At 37.0% G+C, this 16,272-nt stretch overlaps 1 protein-coding gene across 3 annotated transcripts in view; it reads right to left on the bottom strand.

The window, feature by feature from the left end:
• Nucleotides 1-16,272, bottom strand: part of LOC106085301 (ubiquitin-conjugating enzyme E2 N) — a 38,218-nt gene that overhangs the window by 1,657 nt on the left and 20,289 nt on the right. The gene's annotated exons all lie outside the window — the stretch shown is intronic.

Raw genomic sequence — 16,272 nt, 5'->3', positions numbered from 1 at the left:
CAAACAAACAGTTAGCATTAAATTACTGAGTATTATTCAAAATCGGACGAAGCTATATCGAAATCTGAACCGATTTCTATTAAATTCAATAGCAATGCCGGGAGTCATAACATATATTTGGGAGCTATATCTAAATCAGAACCGATTTCCTTGAATACTCCAATAATTTCGAGACTTTTAAGAGAATCCCTCGTGCAAAATTTCGTGAGAATCGGTTTACAATGAACGACATAATTGCAATTTTACTCCAAATCGAACGAACATATATTGGGTTGCCCAAAAAGTAATTGTCGGTAATATAGTCGGCGTTGACAAATTTTTTCAACGGCTTGTGACTCTGTAATTGCATTCTTTCTTCTGCCAGTTATCAGCTGTTACTTTTAGCTTGCTTTAGAAAAAAAGTGCGCGAAATTTTGTTTACATTTGTTTGTTTGGCGTCAATTTTAATGAGTACCACATGTATTGAAAGAAATTCATTTAACAAACCGAATCAACGCTTGTGATATGCACCTTAAACCCAATGAATTCGATCCGTTTTTAAAACGAATCATAACTGAAGATGAAAAATGGATTGTTTACAACAACGTTAGTCGAAAACGATCATGGTCCAAGCATGGGGAACCAGTTCAAACCACTTCAAAGGCTGATATCCACCAAAAGAAGGTTATGCTGTCTGTTTGGTGGGATTGGAAGGGTGTGGTATATTTTGAGCTGCTTCCAAGGAACCAAACGATTAATTCGGATGTTTACTGTCAACAATTGGACAAATTGAATACAGCCATCAAGGAGAAGCGACCAGAATTGGTAAATCGTAAAGGTGTCATATTCCACCAGGACAACGCTAGACCGCACACATCTTTGGTCACTCGCCTGAGTGAGCTTGGCTGGGAACTTTTGATGCATCCACCATATAGCCCTGACCTTGCGCCATCAGACTACCATTTATTTCGATCTTTGCAGAACTCCTTAAATGGCAAAACTTTCGGCAATGATGAGGCTATAAAATCGCACTTGGTTCAGTTTTTTGCAGATAAAGGCCAGAAGTTCTATGAGCGTGGAATACTAAATTTGCCAGGAAGATGGCAAAAGGTTATCGAACAAAATGGCAATTATATATTTGATTAAAGTTCATTCTAAGTTTTATTAAAAATGCATTTACTTTCTTTTAAAAAATCAGCAATTACTTTTTAGGCAACCCAATATATGGGAGCTATATCTAAATCTAACCCGATTTCTATGAAATTCACCAATAGTGTCGAGTCTTACAAGAGAATCCCTCGTACGAAATTTCGTTAGAATCGATTTTCAAATGACGATATAATTACAATTTTAGTCCAAATCGGACAAACATATATAAGGGAGCTATATCTAAATCTGAACCGATTTATATGAAATTCGCCAACAATATTAAGACTTTTAAAGAATTCCACGTCCAAATTTCATGAGAATCGGTTTATAAATGACAATATAATTCCAATTTTATTCCAAATCGGACGAACACATGTATGGGCGCTATATCCAAATCTGAACAGATTTTTAAAATTTCAATAGGCTTAGTTTCTAGGCCCAAGAAAATGCTTGTGCCAAATTTCAAGACGATCGGATGAAAATTTTGACATGTACTTTGTACACAAATTAACATAGACAGACAGCCAGACCGACATAGCTGAATCGATTCAGAAAGTGATTCTGAGACGATAGGTATGCTTATCAGTTGCTCTATCTATCTTCCTTCTGGGTGTTACAAACAAAATCACTAAGTTTTAATACTCTGTACCACAGTAGTGGTGTAAAATTTTGGAAATTTTTGCCCAGGAACATTTCATTATTTTTTTTGATGATGGACTCGCCAGGATTCGTAACCTCTGCGCTACGGTGGTGTAGGCTATATAATAGCAAAAAAAAAACAAAAGATGAAAAAGTTTCTCTCAAAAACCCATGTCCAAACAGAAACTTTACTAGACGACACGGGAGTGAGAGCAGAGACAACGGAGGAAATGTTGAGGCTTTTGATGAAAACCCATTTTCCACAAGATACGAAGGGAATCACGGAGACACCGGAATCTTGGAATAATGACGTTGTTCGAAGGTTTAAAATTACGGAAATTATGGTGAAGGAATCCTTAAGGAGCTTCAAACCATTTAAGTCACCTGAACCTGATGGAATATTTCCAAACAGAATGCCTATGTCAAGTGAAGGTCGGTGGAAACTGCCCTGCATGAGGTTGTGCATAAAATAGAAGAATCCTTCGATGCCAAAACATACACATTGGCGGTCCAATCCTTAGACCAGTACCGGCGGTATGCAGTACACACTGGCGGTATGCATTGACATCGAGGGGGGTTTTAACAATGTGCGGATCGACACACTGATTCAATCCTTAGACCAGTACAGGGTGGACCTGGTCCTTAGAGACTGGATAAACCATATGCTAAGGAACAGGTGGATAAATTGTGTGTCCCATGGCATAAATACAAGGGAGAAAATGGCACAAGGCACGCCACAAGGGGGCATTTTATCGCCATTCCTATGGGCGACCATCATAAATGACCTATTACGGATGCTGACTGAGGAGGGATTTGAACCCGCCTGCTACGCGGACAATGTTATAATACTTCTAAGGGGTAAGGATCCGAACGAGCTATGCAGAAGGGCCGAAAGGGTCTTGCATATGGCATATGACTTGGCTAGACCCAGTGGTCTCAATGTTAACCCAGAGAAGACTGAAATATCCGAGGATAGTCCACTGGCTATACAGGAGTGTGATTAGACCAATACTTACTTATACCTCAGTAGTTTGGTGGACTGCTATGGAGAAAAAGTGCAACATAAGGACCATAAAACAGGTTCAGAGAACATGTTGTCTTGGCATAGGCGGAGCGATGAGGGCCACGCCCACTAGGACACTGGAGACTATTCTTCAATAGATATCCGACCCATTGTCATACAGATTAAGTGTGAGGCAGCAACTGTGGCTATGAGACTTAAGGCGATGGTAAAGGGTAATTTTTTTGAGGTTAGGATTTTCATGCATTAGTATTTGACAGATCACGTGGGATTTCAGACATGGTGTCAAAGAGAAAGATGCTCAGTATGCTTTGACATTTCATCATGAATAGACTTACTAACGAGCAACGCTTGCAAATCATTGAATTTTATTACCAAAATCAGTGTTCGGTTCGAAATGTGTTCATTCACCGTAACGTTGCGTCCAACAGCATCTTTCAAAAAATACGGTCCAATGATTCCACCAGCGTACAAACCACACCAAACAGTGCATTTTTCGGGATGCATGGGCAGTTCTTGAACGGCTTCTGGTTGCTCTTCACTCCAAATGCGGCAATTTTGCTTATTTACGTAGCCATTCAACCAGAAATGAGCCTCATCGCTGAACAAAATTTGTCAAAATTTGAACACATTTCGAACCGAACACTGATTTTGGTAATAAAATTCAATGATTTGCAAGCGTTGCTCGTTAGTAAGTCTATTCATGATGAAATGTCAAAGCATACTGAGCATCTTTCTCTTTGACACCATGTCTGAAATCCCACGTGATCTGTCAAATACTAAAGCATGAAAATCCTAACCTCAAAAAAATCACCCTTTAGAAAGGATTGAGGATGGTAGCAGCTCATAGCATCGCGGTATAAACGAGGCGACGATAGGAAACCTGGAAGGAAGGGAAAGGTTTCCGATCGGATACCAGAGATGAACCTTGAAGTCGAATGCGAGGCACCGTTGCCATTGGCACAGTCTTGGATTGACGGAACCCTAGTATTGCCATCTGGTAGATCATGTTACACGGATGGATCAAAGCTAGAGGACAGAATGGGCCTGGGGGTTTACATTGAGAACCCAGGAACTGAGATCTGTTTTAGACTGCCTGACCATAATACGGTCCTGCAGGCGGAGATCCGGGCGATCACGGAATGCGTGAAATGGTGTGGTGCTAACGCGATGACGTCGAGTGTGAACATTTTTACCGGCAGTAAAATTGCCATAAGGGCAATAACAACCAGGACGGTATGGTCAAGAACAGTCTTGCAGTGTTAGGAGATTAACGCTTTCTCTGAGGATGGCAAAATCCGCATCGTTTGGGTGCCGGGCCATAACGGAGTAGAAGGAAATGAAAGGGAAGACGACTTGGCGGTGAAGGCCAGAGGACTGCCGTCAATAAACTTTGTTAACCCGAAGCCTTTCGGGTTGACGTAGTCCGAGTTAAGGGACTGGGCGACGAATGCGCATGCAACATTGTGGAACAGCGAAATGGTCGGTAGGACGGCGACGGGAAAACAATAAAGTATTTTGTAAGTAGCACGGAATTCCTAACTTAAAATTTTCTTTATAATTGTTAGAGCGCACAACAAGCCGATTACTGACTTAGATGTATGTCCATAGTGGCATGGGGCGGATTAATATCTGCACCCTCTTTTCAACCTAACCTAACCTAATAAATAAATAAAAAAGTAACAATATTGTGTAAATCATTTAAAAAGTAAGCAATATAAAGGAAGGAAGTATTTAATAGTCTAAATCACCCTGTTTTCAACCTAACCTGACCTAACCTTATAGTTTAAATGGAGAAAACTATTCAAAAATTTTCTAAAATGTATTATGTTGCTATTTAATTGAAAGTTATTTGGAAGTAAGAAAAAACGTAAGTGATTTTTTAAATCATAAAGCAACCCATTATATCGAGACATATGATCAAAACTTCTAAACATACCGCGTGATATCACTAAACACAACGTTCAGCTTTCTTTCACTTTCTACGCCGCAGTTAATAAATAGCTCACATCCATATAATAAACTTGGCATAGTCGAGTGTGTTCTGAAACTCACTTAAGCTAGTCATGTTTTGATGCCCACCACCATAGGATGGCGGTATACTAATCTAGTTATTCTGTTTGTAATACCTCAAAATATTGATCAGCGACCCCATAAAGTATATATATTCTGGATCGTCTTGAGATTCTGAGTCTTACTAGCCCTGTCCGTCCGTCCGTCCGTCGAAATCACGATAGCGGTCGAACGCGCAAAGCTAGCCACTTGAAATTTGCACAGATACTTCTTATTGATGTAGGTCGTTGGGGATTGCAAATTGGCCATATCGGTTCAGATTTGGATCCGATACCCCGATTTGACTTCTTGAGCCCCTAGAAGCTTTAATTTTCATCCGATTTCGCCGAAACTTGGAACGAAGACTTCAGTTATGACTTCCAGCATCCATAAACAAGTATAGCCACCAAAGAATTCCATCCCCGAATTTGACTTCTGGAACCCTTAGAAGCCTTAATTTTCCTCCGATTTGACTGAAACTTGGAACAAAGACTTTCATTATGTCTTTCAACATCCATACCAAGTATGATCCGAAACGGATCCTCGGATTTGACTTCATCAGCCCTTAGAAGCCTCAATTTTTACCCGCTTTCGCTGAAATGTGGAACATAGACTTGAGTTATGACTTCCAACATCCATGCCAAGTATGAATCGGTCTACAAACAGCTATAGCCATACCAAGAATGATCCGAGTCGGATCATAAATAAATATAGCCCCCATATAAACCGATCCCGGATTTGATTTTTGGAGGCCTTAGAAGCCTCAATTTTCATCCGATTTGGCTAAAATTTGGAACAAAGCCTTGAGCTATGACTTCCAACGTCCATTCCAAGTATGATCCAAATCGGTCTATAAACAGATATAGCTCTCATATAAACCGATCCCCGGATTTGACTTCTTCAGCCCGAAGTGCAACATTGTATTGTATTTGTATTTGTATTTTATTATGATAAAACCCATACAAAAGACAGTGTCTTATATAAAGCATGAGTTAGTAAATTGATAAATACAATGAGTTCAACAAGTTTTCATTTAAATAGAACAATAATTGGTACAAAATATTTAACAATTTAAGCAAAGTTACTGATACAATATTTAAGTAAAGAAAAGGTTAAGACAAAATTAAAAAAAAAATAAGAAAAAGAAACTTTAAAGAAAATTTAACAATTTAATCAAAGTTACTAATAAAATAAATTAATAAATAGTTATAAAAATACAAAACAAATAATTAATTAATATGATTATAAATCAAAGATTTGAACTGTCGTTCATTACTTATAATTTGAATACTATTGGGAAGATTATTCCAGAGACGTATAGCATTAACAAAGAACTGTTGTTCAGATACACGATATTGATGACGTATTTGTATTACTTGTTTATCTCTTGTAGAGTTGGCAAAACGCAATACAGAAGCCAGATATGACGGTTCATTGGTATAAATTATCTTGTGGATCATTTGCAATGACCGTATCTTAAGGAACGAGTTAAAAGAGACACCATATACTTGTCTGGCAAAGTCAGATACCCGGTCTCTTATACGCAAACCAAAAATGTATCTAACGATATCGTTAAAGGCCACGCGCAAGAGTATAATAGTTTCGGCAGCATAAATGTCCTAGCCAAAAGCATTCTTATTGACAAAGGGGTATACTGACGACTCATATATAAGTTTCGTAAAACGCCGTAGGTCCTGCCCACTGTCATACTGACATGATTCTTCCATGAAAGTCTATCATCAAACTCCAAACCAAGGTTTCTTGCAGATGAAACAATCTCAATTGGGGCTCCAGCAATTGTCACATCAAGATTGGGCGGCATTGTCACCCGATTCCTACCAATTACAAGGCACTTTGATTTTGTTGGACTTAAAAGTAGTCCGTTGGCGTTTGCCCATGTGTTTATCCTATCCAAGTCATTATTTAGTCGAAGTACGCCATCGATCAGCCTCTCCGGCGAGGAGCTTATATACAGCTGTACGTCGTCGGCATACATATGAATACCACAGTTGCGCAACTGTCCAGGAAGGTCATTGCTATATAAGGAAAAAAGTGCTAAGTTTTATCCGTATCGGTCAATATGCTGGCATAGGCCCACCTTAGTACCGCTTATCGATATGACTTCTTGAGACCAAACAATTTAAATACAAACTTAGGTTAGGTTTGGTTTAAGTGGCAGTCTGCCATCAGACTCATTTAGACGTTTTCGCCCATTGTGATACCACAGAAGGAAGATTCAGATCGTTTTAAAAAGTCCAACAAGTTGCGAATGTTTACATCCGCGAAATCAGACAGGTTCTCAAAGAAATGAGAACTGCTAGAAGGTATACAGAAGGTATTATATAGTCTCTTCTTCCTCGGTGTCCTCATAGCTTCTGCAAAAGACGTTGCTGGCAACCTTCAGTCTGTCAGCATGTTTTCTGATCAGACAGTGACATGTCATGACGGACACAATGATTGAAATGTCTGTTCTAGCCAATGACAGCAAAGCGGTAAACTTCAAGTCTAGATTAGGCCACATAGTTTTGAAATGCTCACAGCCCCCTCTTTGTGACCATCTATCATTCGTTGTCCTGGTCCTGAAAACTTGGCTTACATGTCAAGCTCGTCCGCTTTACAATTCCCTGGGTTATCTCTGTGGCCCGGCACCCAGAACAGGTGAATTTTGAACTCTTCAGCCATTTCGTTGAGAGATCTGCGTCCAGGGATTGAATGGCTGCCTGGTTGTTTGAGAAGATAATTTATGCCAATTGTCGTTGTCACATTATATCTTAGCCTTAATTGCAAGGATCTGCGCTTCATACACACTGCAGTGGTCGAGTAACCTTTTCGATATGACCACTTCTAGATCATAAGAGTACACCCCAAAGCCCACCTGGTCGTCTAGTTTGGAACCGTATAGAAGTCTATGTAACTTCTATTTGCAGGGATATGGTAGTTCCAATCGGAACAGTACTTTTATCAAAAAGCGGCTCAGGTTGGGTGTAATCCACACCGCCGGGAACATCGAATATTGTGTCAAGGATAACACAGTGTGCGTAGCCCCCACATGACCAAAGAGAAAGCTACCTTAGCGAAAATCGCCACTTCATGTGGCATAAAAATGTGGCTACAACAACACCATATAGCATTATAGGTCCAGAGACAATAATATATTGTTAATGGCTATATTCCAAACTAGAGGAGACAGTACAGCTCCTTGAGGCGTTCCTCTGCTGACCCATCTTACAACGACTTTGCCGCGACAAATGTCACATCTGATTATTCAAAGTTATACAGCTTGGAATTCCAAAAATTTAAAAGATTGTATTTTTTGCATTTTTTGGTCAAAAGAAGTATTTTTATTGATTAGTCTTTATTGAAAAAACTTGGTTAACTACCTTACTTTTTATTTTTTTTTTTTGTAAAGAGGACATACTATAGATGAGTGATAAGTGGAATTAGAGGTTGATATGTGAATTTAAAGGGTGCTATATATACTTCAAAATAGGCAATTTTTAATAAAAAAAATGGAAAAATCCCTCGATTTCAAAATAATCAAAGCCCAGATCCCTTAATTGGGCACAAGTTTTTTTCCTCCATATGCCCCTAAACCAATGCACCTAACTTTATTTGTAAAATTACAAAAAAAATTTAAATTTTAAAGCCATCTTTGCTCGATAGGGGCACAAACTGTATAACTTTTAACTCAATAATCAGATGTGCGGCAAAGTCGCCACGAATCCAAATCATGCATAAAAATGAAAATCGAACCAAATTGCAAAATACGAAGCAGATCTGGGTCAAAATTGCACAAATCATTTTCGAGCCTTATCCAGTAAAAATAATTTTGAAAATCAGGCCATAAATGAAGATTTGGCAGCCCAAACAATTTTTCGAAATACCGAGGTGTCAATTTTAGAGGCCTGCCAAAAGGCGCCTGGACAACCTAGGGTCTTGAAATTTTACACACGATCTCACCTCAGCTCTAACCATTTCAAAGAGATATCTCTACCCTTTCTCATACGGCATATTTTTTACTAATTTTTTTGGGTTTTCTCCCATTGAGCTCTATCGGAAAGCTTTCAGTTATTTAAGTTTTTATTACTTGTTAATCTTGGTTTGCCCAAAAAGTAATTGCGGATTTTTCATATAGTCGGCGTTGACAAATTTTTTCACAGCTTGTGACTCTGTAATTACATTCTTTTTTCTGTCAGTTATCAGCTGTTACTTTTAGCTTGCTTTAGAAAAAAAAGTGTAAAAAAAGTATATTTGATTAAAGTTCATTCTAAGCATTATTAAAAATGCATTTACTTTCTTTTTAAAAATCCGCAATTACTTTTTGGGCAACCCAATACCTACAGGACCTCCAGTTAAATTTTTGTTACCTACGATAGGTTTCTTTGATTTATTTTAAATGCAACTAGCTTTCAATAAGAAACTAACAAGCAAGTTTTTATTAAATTTTACATAATTATAATTGAAAATATGTATTTTTTTATTCATTTGTTTATTATGCAATTATAAGCCACAAGTGGCCGATTAACAATCACAATATTCAGCATGTATAACAACTACTCATAAAAAAATAAATAAATAGGGTTTCGTTCTATTCTGTCTTCGCCAGGTTCTTGAATCATTGAGATTAATGGCTTCCGGATTTACATGAAGGCGTAATTTGGCATCATGTTTTGTTGCTGAAATTGATATTTCCTCGAACACTGTGTTCATGTGGAGATCTCTTAGCGATCACTGTTGCGAACATACCAAAGGGGCGTTAACTATGCTCCGTAGCACTTTGTTTTAAAAATTGGGAATCATGTCGATATATTTCTCATGCGTGCAACCTTAGAGTTGAATGCAATATAGTCATATTGGATTTAATTGGTGGTTATATAAAAGTAGTTTATTTTCAATGGAGAGTTCAGGTTTTCTGCCCATAAGATATTTGAGTTTTGACCATCTAATATTTGGTTCTTCGATTTTCTTCTTATCAACATAATTTAACATCTAGTGTCATGCCTAAATATTTCGCATTATCCGAATAAGGAATACAGACTCCATCTTTATACACGGAGATGTGGCTTTATTTGTGAAATTAACACAAACCGACTTCGATTGGGTCAATTTTATTTGCCAAACATAGACCCAATGATTTATTTCATCCAGAGCTTGCTGCAATTTTGTGATTGCTTGTTTCTCTGTTTCTGCCACAGCAAGTATTGCCGTAACGTCCGCAAAAGTTGCAATGACGAAGTCTGTTGGTTTTGGAAAGTCACTATTGTATAAAAGATATAACACAAGATCTAGGATATTCCCTTGAAGCACACCTGTACCAATTTTTTCATTTCCGAGTAATAGTCGTCCTGTTTAACTCTGAAGAATCTATCCGATAAGTATGATTTTAGAAATTCGACATATATTTCGCCAACAGACTACTCAATTCCCTTATAAGCCCGACATGACATACCTTGTCAAAAGCCTGCGACACATCTAGGAATACAGCAGAACATACTTACTTATCCTCAACGCTTTGTTCTATAGTATTACTTATGCGGTGTATCTGGTCAATAGTTGAATGAGAGTTTTTCAAACCAAATTGATGGTCTGGTATGAGACTTCTTCAGCAACAATGAACTCAAGAACAGATTTTTCGGTCAAATCGGTAGTAGAGATATTCCTCTTTTGTAACCTGGTTTAGGTATCATACAGATTTCTGCAATTTCCCAAAAAGTTGGCATACTTCTTAATATGGAGCATGAATTAAATAATTGGGTTTTTTGCGATGCAATTATATGTAAGATTTCGCAGTATTTCTGTATTCATTAAGTAAACTCCTGGAGATTTCTTTGGCTGCAAACGGCCTATTTCTGCATATACATCGTCAATTGTAACATTGTCGAAGCTATGTTCAAAGTCTTCTACAGCTTCATTACCAATAGGTAGAACCTCGTTATTATTAGGGAAAAATTTCTATATATGTAAGTTCTGAAAATATTGGCGCCTTTTCATTATAAGTTTTTGCCCATTCTGAGTCATCTTTTCTAATTGGATCATTTCTTGATACTAGCCACTTAATTCCTTTTGTCGTTTTCGACCCTTTGGAAAAGGGTCGTTTTATCGGCTATTAAAGAGAGAAGATGTTGCCTTAGTTCCATATCTGTGAAACGTTTGCTTTCTGCACTGAGTCCCTTAGTAATTTTACTTAAGATTGTTTTGTATGACGGGAGTATAGTTTGCTGCCACATCTTATGGTTTTTGTTTTTCAGTAGAATCTTTTCTTTAAATAAATACCGGATAACTTTTTTCAGAAGCAGTGCTTCGATAGTAAGAAGTACTCTGCCATGCGACTTTCTGAATAGTTGTAGTTAGTACTTTAATTTTAATTTTTAAATTAATTTTACAAATCGTCCGCAGAGATAGGTGCCTCGCCTTTAATATCTGCATACCACAAGATTAAATGTAAATATTTTAATTATTTTTTTTTTTTAAGAGTAAGGAAGATTGGAGCTTGGTCTGAACTTAGATCAAACCCATTTTCAATTTTTATTCGCGACGTTGATATATTTTTGGCCAGGAAAAAGTCTATAAGTGGGGAATTTTGTTTTTATCAGTGGCTAATAGGTTGGTGTACTTGATGAAATTAATGAGCAACCAGAATCATTCGATGCTTTGAGTGGTTCTATGTCATTTGTCGTTGTTAGTCAGGATCCCCAGTTGGAATATTTTGCGTTAATGTCACCTCCAATTATAAGCCTTTCATTGTGTTTTTGTATCAATTGTTTCTATTGTTCACATATGATTTCATGTCTCGGTGGGCTGTTGAGAGCTGTTATAATCAAATGTTCATGTTTGTTGTATATTTTTATTGTAGTTGCCTACCTCCTCTACACAGAGAGCATGTAACGATCTTGTTTCATATCCTTTTGTTCATATATATTATGAATAGTTTTAATATATTAATCATGTATATGAAATGAAAATGTATATGATCGTTAAAGAAAAATGTTCTTATATTTATGAAACTTTGTTTCATACATGTAAAGAAACTCTTCATAATTTTAAGTTTTGTGAATACCGGTATTAATGTATACTTGGAAAAGTTTCAGCATTTTGCCACCATTTCTCCTTTATTTGTTTGTCTCCATTTTTGCTCCCATACTTTCGTTGTGTGCAAAAGAAATAATGAAAAAACACACACTCGCGTACCTGTATGCATGTTTTACATTACAACAATGCGCAACATGCACAGTTAGATCTCTGCGTCATTCATTCTGGGTAAAATCTTGGAGCTATTGGGTGTTTTTAACTTTGCAGTGAAGTGAAAAAAGTAAGTACTGCCGATAATATAACTTTTTTTGAGCCAAAAAAAGTTTTCTAATATGAAATAAACCTGAGGATACGCGATATTTCATTGGAATTCCATAATCTAACAACTCATCTTTACATTTTTAGTATCATCCCGAGGAATTAAAACGTAAGAACAAATTTGCAAACTGAATCCATTGATAGACCATAAAAATTTACACAAAGGTAACGTTGAAGCAAAATTTTTGCAACTGTGGAACACTTGTGTTCGAGTACAGCGTCGGTTTTATGTATCAGAGCGAACCAGCCTTCCCAGAAGCTGGTCACGAATCACTACCCCCTTCCGCATGCAAGTGTGACTACAACAACAACACTATACCTAGAGATATGTATAAATTTATTATCTCTATAAATTTAACCAAATATCCAAGCTTTTGGTTTTATTTTTCTTTTTTAAGATGTAATGAAAACATTTTATAAAAAGTATAAGAGGGTTCCATGAATATAATAAATATTATAATAAATGTTATGAAATTTTTCCTTAAACATAGTATCCTGATGCTGGGAAATTATATTTTCTTTATTTTTGCTAAACCATGATAGGGTATTTATGATGTATTTATTAATTTATTTTTTATGAGTATTTGTTATACACGCTAAATATTGTGATTGTTAATCCGACATTTGCGGCTTATAATTGCATAATAAACAAATAAGTAAATAAATGTTATGAAAAATACTCATATATGTTATGAAAGTTTTTCATAAACGTTATGACAACTTTTCATAAACTATATTTTTGATTTTCATAACTATTATGACATGTTTCATTGAATTGAGATTTATGAAACGTGTTTCATAAATTTTATGAAAAGTATCATTGTGACGTATTTAAACATTCTTGTCATAAATGTTATGACAAAATCTTTAATGTCATGAACATTTTTCTTTCTGTGTATCAGTATTCGTTGGGTGAGTATTATGGTACACCTCATAGTTTTTGAATTTTGTATATGATTGAGCAGTGAAATGGGTTTCTCATATAGGACAAACATCTATTTTTTGAGCAAAACTTCAAGATACCTTTGATATTTGTGGAGGCCTACGATATACCTACGATAAGTAATAAGGAAGTAGCACTGAACGTAAGTTTTCTTCCACTCTAAGTACGATTTCAAAATAGTATTTCAGAGTTATGTCTATATCTATTCCTCCAGGACCTACTTCGAACTAGTTTGTACATTTAGGCATCTAGATGTATCAAAAATAAAATAGACAAAAAGTTTGTGCTTAAAACATCGATTTTGATTTTGGACCTTTGGGTTCCCCAACAAAACCTCTAAGAATTAGTGGTAGATTACAGGGACCGAATTACCGCACACGTGATAGAGTAAGCTTTTGTATCAAATGAGATTTCGTCACGTATCGAATGGATGTATTACCGAATTCGAAAGCTGTCGTATCGAAATTTTTCAAGTGGCTACCGATTATTTTTTGCATCAAAGTTTATTTGAACATACGTTTGTGGCAAAACAAAACAACACAAATGAAAATTAACATCTACAAGGCTTTTGTAAAAAATATGATTTTTTGAAATTTTTGGGCACAAACGCGAATTTATAAATAAAAATAAACATGGTTATATTGCCTTTTTTTGCTTGTCGTCCTCTGATTCTGAAAAGGACAATAGCTTTTTGCGTATTCGCATAGAAATGATAGATAAAAGTTATCCAATGTTATTGTCAAATAAAGCGTACATAAATAATCTAAATAAGACATTTATATTATTAATTAATAACAAATGCATGTTATTTAGATATTCCGAGTAGCTGACAAACGATCACATTTTTTTGTGTGAAAATATTTTCTTTTTTTTTGATTCAAAGTACGAATGTATGTGGAAATATTTTATAATCCATTTACTTTTGCGCGATATGACCATATGTTCCATTGTCTTTTGTTCTCAGTCGTTAAAGAAACAAAGTGGCCCATTCCTGTACAATATATTTCTTCATCTTCAGCACATCCGTCCTTACGTTGCTCTCAAGTGACCTAAATAAAAAAGTCCGTCGGATTGGCATGTGGAAAATTGGACAGCCACCCTGTGGGCCAAATGAAGATTGCCATTCTTGGTTAACACGTGCTAAAGCACCGGGCCGATTCTTATTGTGATGGTACCGAGTCTTATTGGCACGTCCATGGACTGTGGCCGAAATATTTGCTTGCCCACGACTCTAAAACAGTGACCAACATGTTTTAACGATAAAAAATTGAATTTACTTCGATTGATTTGACTTGAATTGAGCTAAACTTGTTACATTTTTCCAAGATTTTGCATCATTTGTTCTTTAGATGTTGCCTTCCCTTGGCTACAAATTCGCAGGCCATGAATTGAGTTATTTCAACCTTTTGTGGCCCATTTACTTTGCATAAATTATTCCTAAATATGAAAAAGTATGTATTTATTCATTTCATAGTATAATTACACTCGAAAACTTACATTTCTACTTTTGTTTAAGTTATTTATATAAAATAACAATTCTATTCGATTGTTCCAGAGCTCACGAGTGGATTTCGAAAAGCTGATACTCGATTATGCTCTCGTTAACGAATGCCATAATCTCGAATGTCGAAAGTACTTATTCGTTAACGAAAGCGGTAACGCCAAAATAAAAATTTTCGAGCAATTTTATTCGTTCACGTGTGCGGTAATTCGGCCCCTGTTTTGGCAATCGGTTGCTGCGTTTTTATACCCTCCACCATAGGATGGGGGGTATTCTAATTTCGTCATTCTGTTTGTAACTACTCGAAATATTCGTCTGAGAACCCATAAAGTATATATATTCTTGATCGTCACGACATGTCCGTTCGTCTGTCTTTCGAAAGCACGCTAACTTCCAAAGGAGTAAAGCTAGCCGCTTGAAACTTTGCACAAATACTTCTTATTAATGTAGGTCGGTTGGTATAGCAAATGGGCCATATCGGTCCATGTTTTGATATAGCTGCCATATAAACCGATCTTGGGTCTTGACTTCTTGAGCCTCTAGAGTGCGCAATTCTTATCCGATTGGAATGAAATTTTGCTCGACGTGTTTTGTTATGATATACAACAAGTGTGCCAAGTATGGTTTGAATCGGTCCATAAACTGATATAGCTGCCATATAAACCGATCTTGGGTCTTGAGTTCTTGAGCCTCTAGAGTGCGCAATTCTTATCCGATTGGAATGAAATTTTGCTCGACGTGTTTTGTTATGATATCCGACAACTGTGCCAAGTATGGTTCAAATCGGTCCATAACCTGATATGGCTGCCATATAAACCGATATGGGATCTTGACTTCTTGAGCCTCTAGACGTCGTAATTATTATCTGATTTGCCTGAAATTTTGTACGACGGATCCTCTCATGACCATCAACATACGTGTTTATTATGGTCTGAATCGGTCTATAGCCCGATACAGCTCTCATATAAATCGATCGCTCTATTTTACTTATTGAGCCCCCAAAGGGCGCAATTCTTATTCGAATTGGCTGACATTTTGCACAGGTCTCCAACATATAATTTAATTGTGGTCCAAACCGGACCATATCTTGATATCGCTCCAATAGCAGAGCAAATCTTTTCTTATTTCCATTTTTGTCTAAGAAGAGATGCCGGGAAAGAACTCGACAAATGCGATCTATGGTGGAGGGTATATAAGATTCGGCCCGGCCGAACTTAGCACGCTTTTACTTGTTTGGATTCATGTTGCTGTTGATGGAGCAAACTCGTTCCGATCCAATGGAGGAACAAGGTGGTTATTGGTTATTTAAAAGCGCTAATAACTCTCCTTATCATATCGAGCATCATGGGCATTCAGTATTTGTGCAAGAGCCGGAAACCCCCCGGCCTCTCACTGAGACTCTCCGCTCGATTCCGCTGATTGTCCGCAGCTGACACCTGCACCGTATGGATCATTCCACTATCCGCAACCTGTGGACGCGCCCGGCGCGCTCGAAACTAAGCTTCTCGTGACAACAATGAACACCACACTGATCGGATCTCAATCTTCCAGAATGTGTGGTGCTCACAGCTAACCCGTGCCAGGTTCTTACAAACTGATTGTTGAATTTTACTTTTTAACTGTCGAAGAAGATACCAATGG

This window comes from Stomoxys calcitrans, chromosome 4 (genome assembly GCF_963082655.1).
Source record: "Stomoxys calcitrans chromosome 4, idStoCalc2.1, whole genome shotgun sequence".
In the NCBI taxonomy this organism is placed as follows: Eukaryota; Metazoa; Arthropoda; class Insecta; order Diptera; family Muscidae; genus Stomoxys; species Stomoxys calcitrans.
This window is presented reverse-complemented; position numbering and strand designations above follow the sequence as displayed.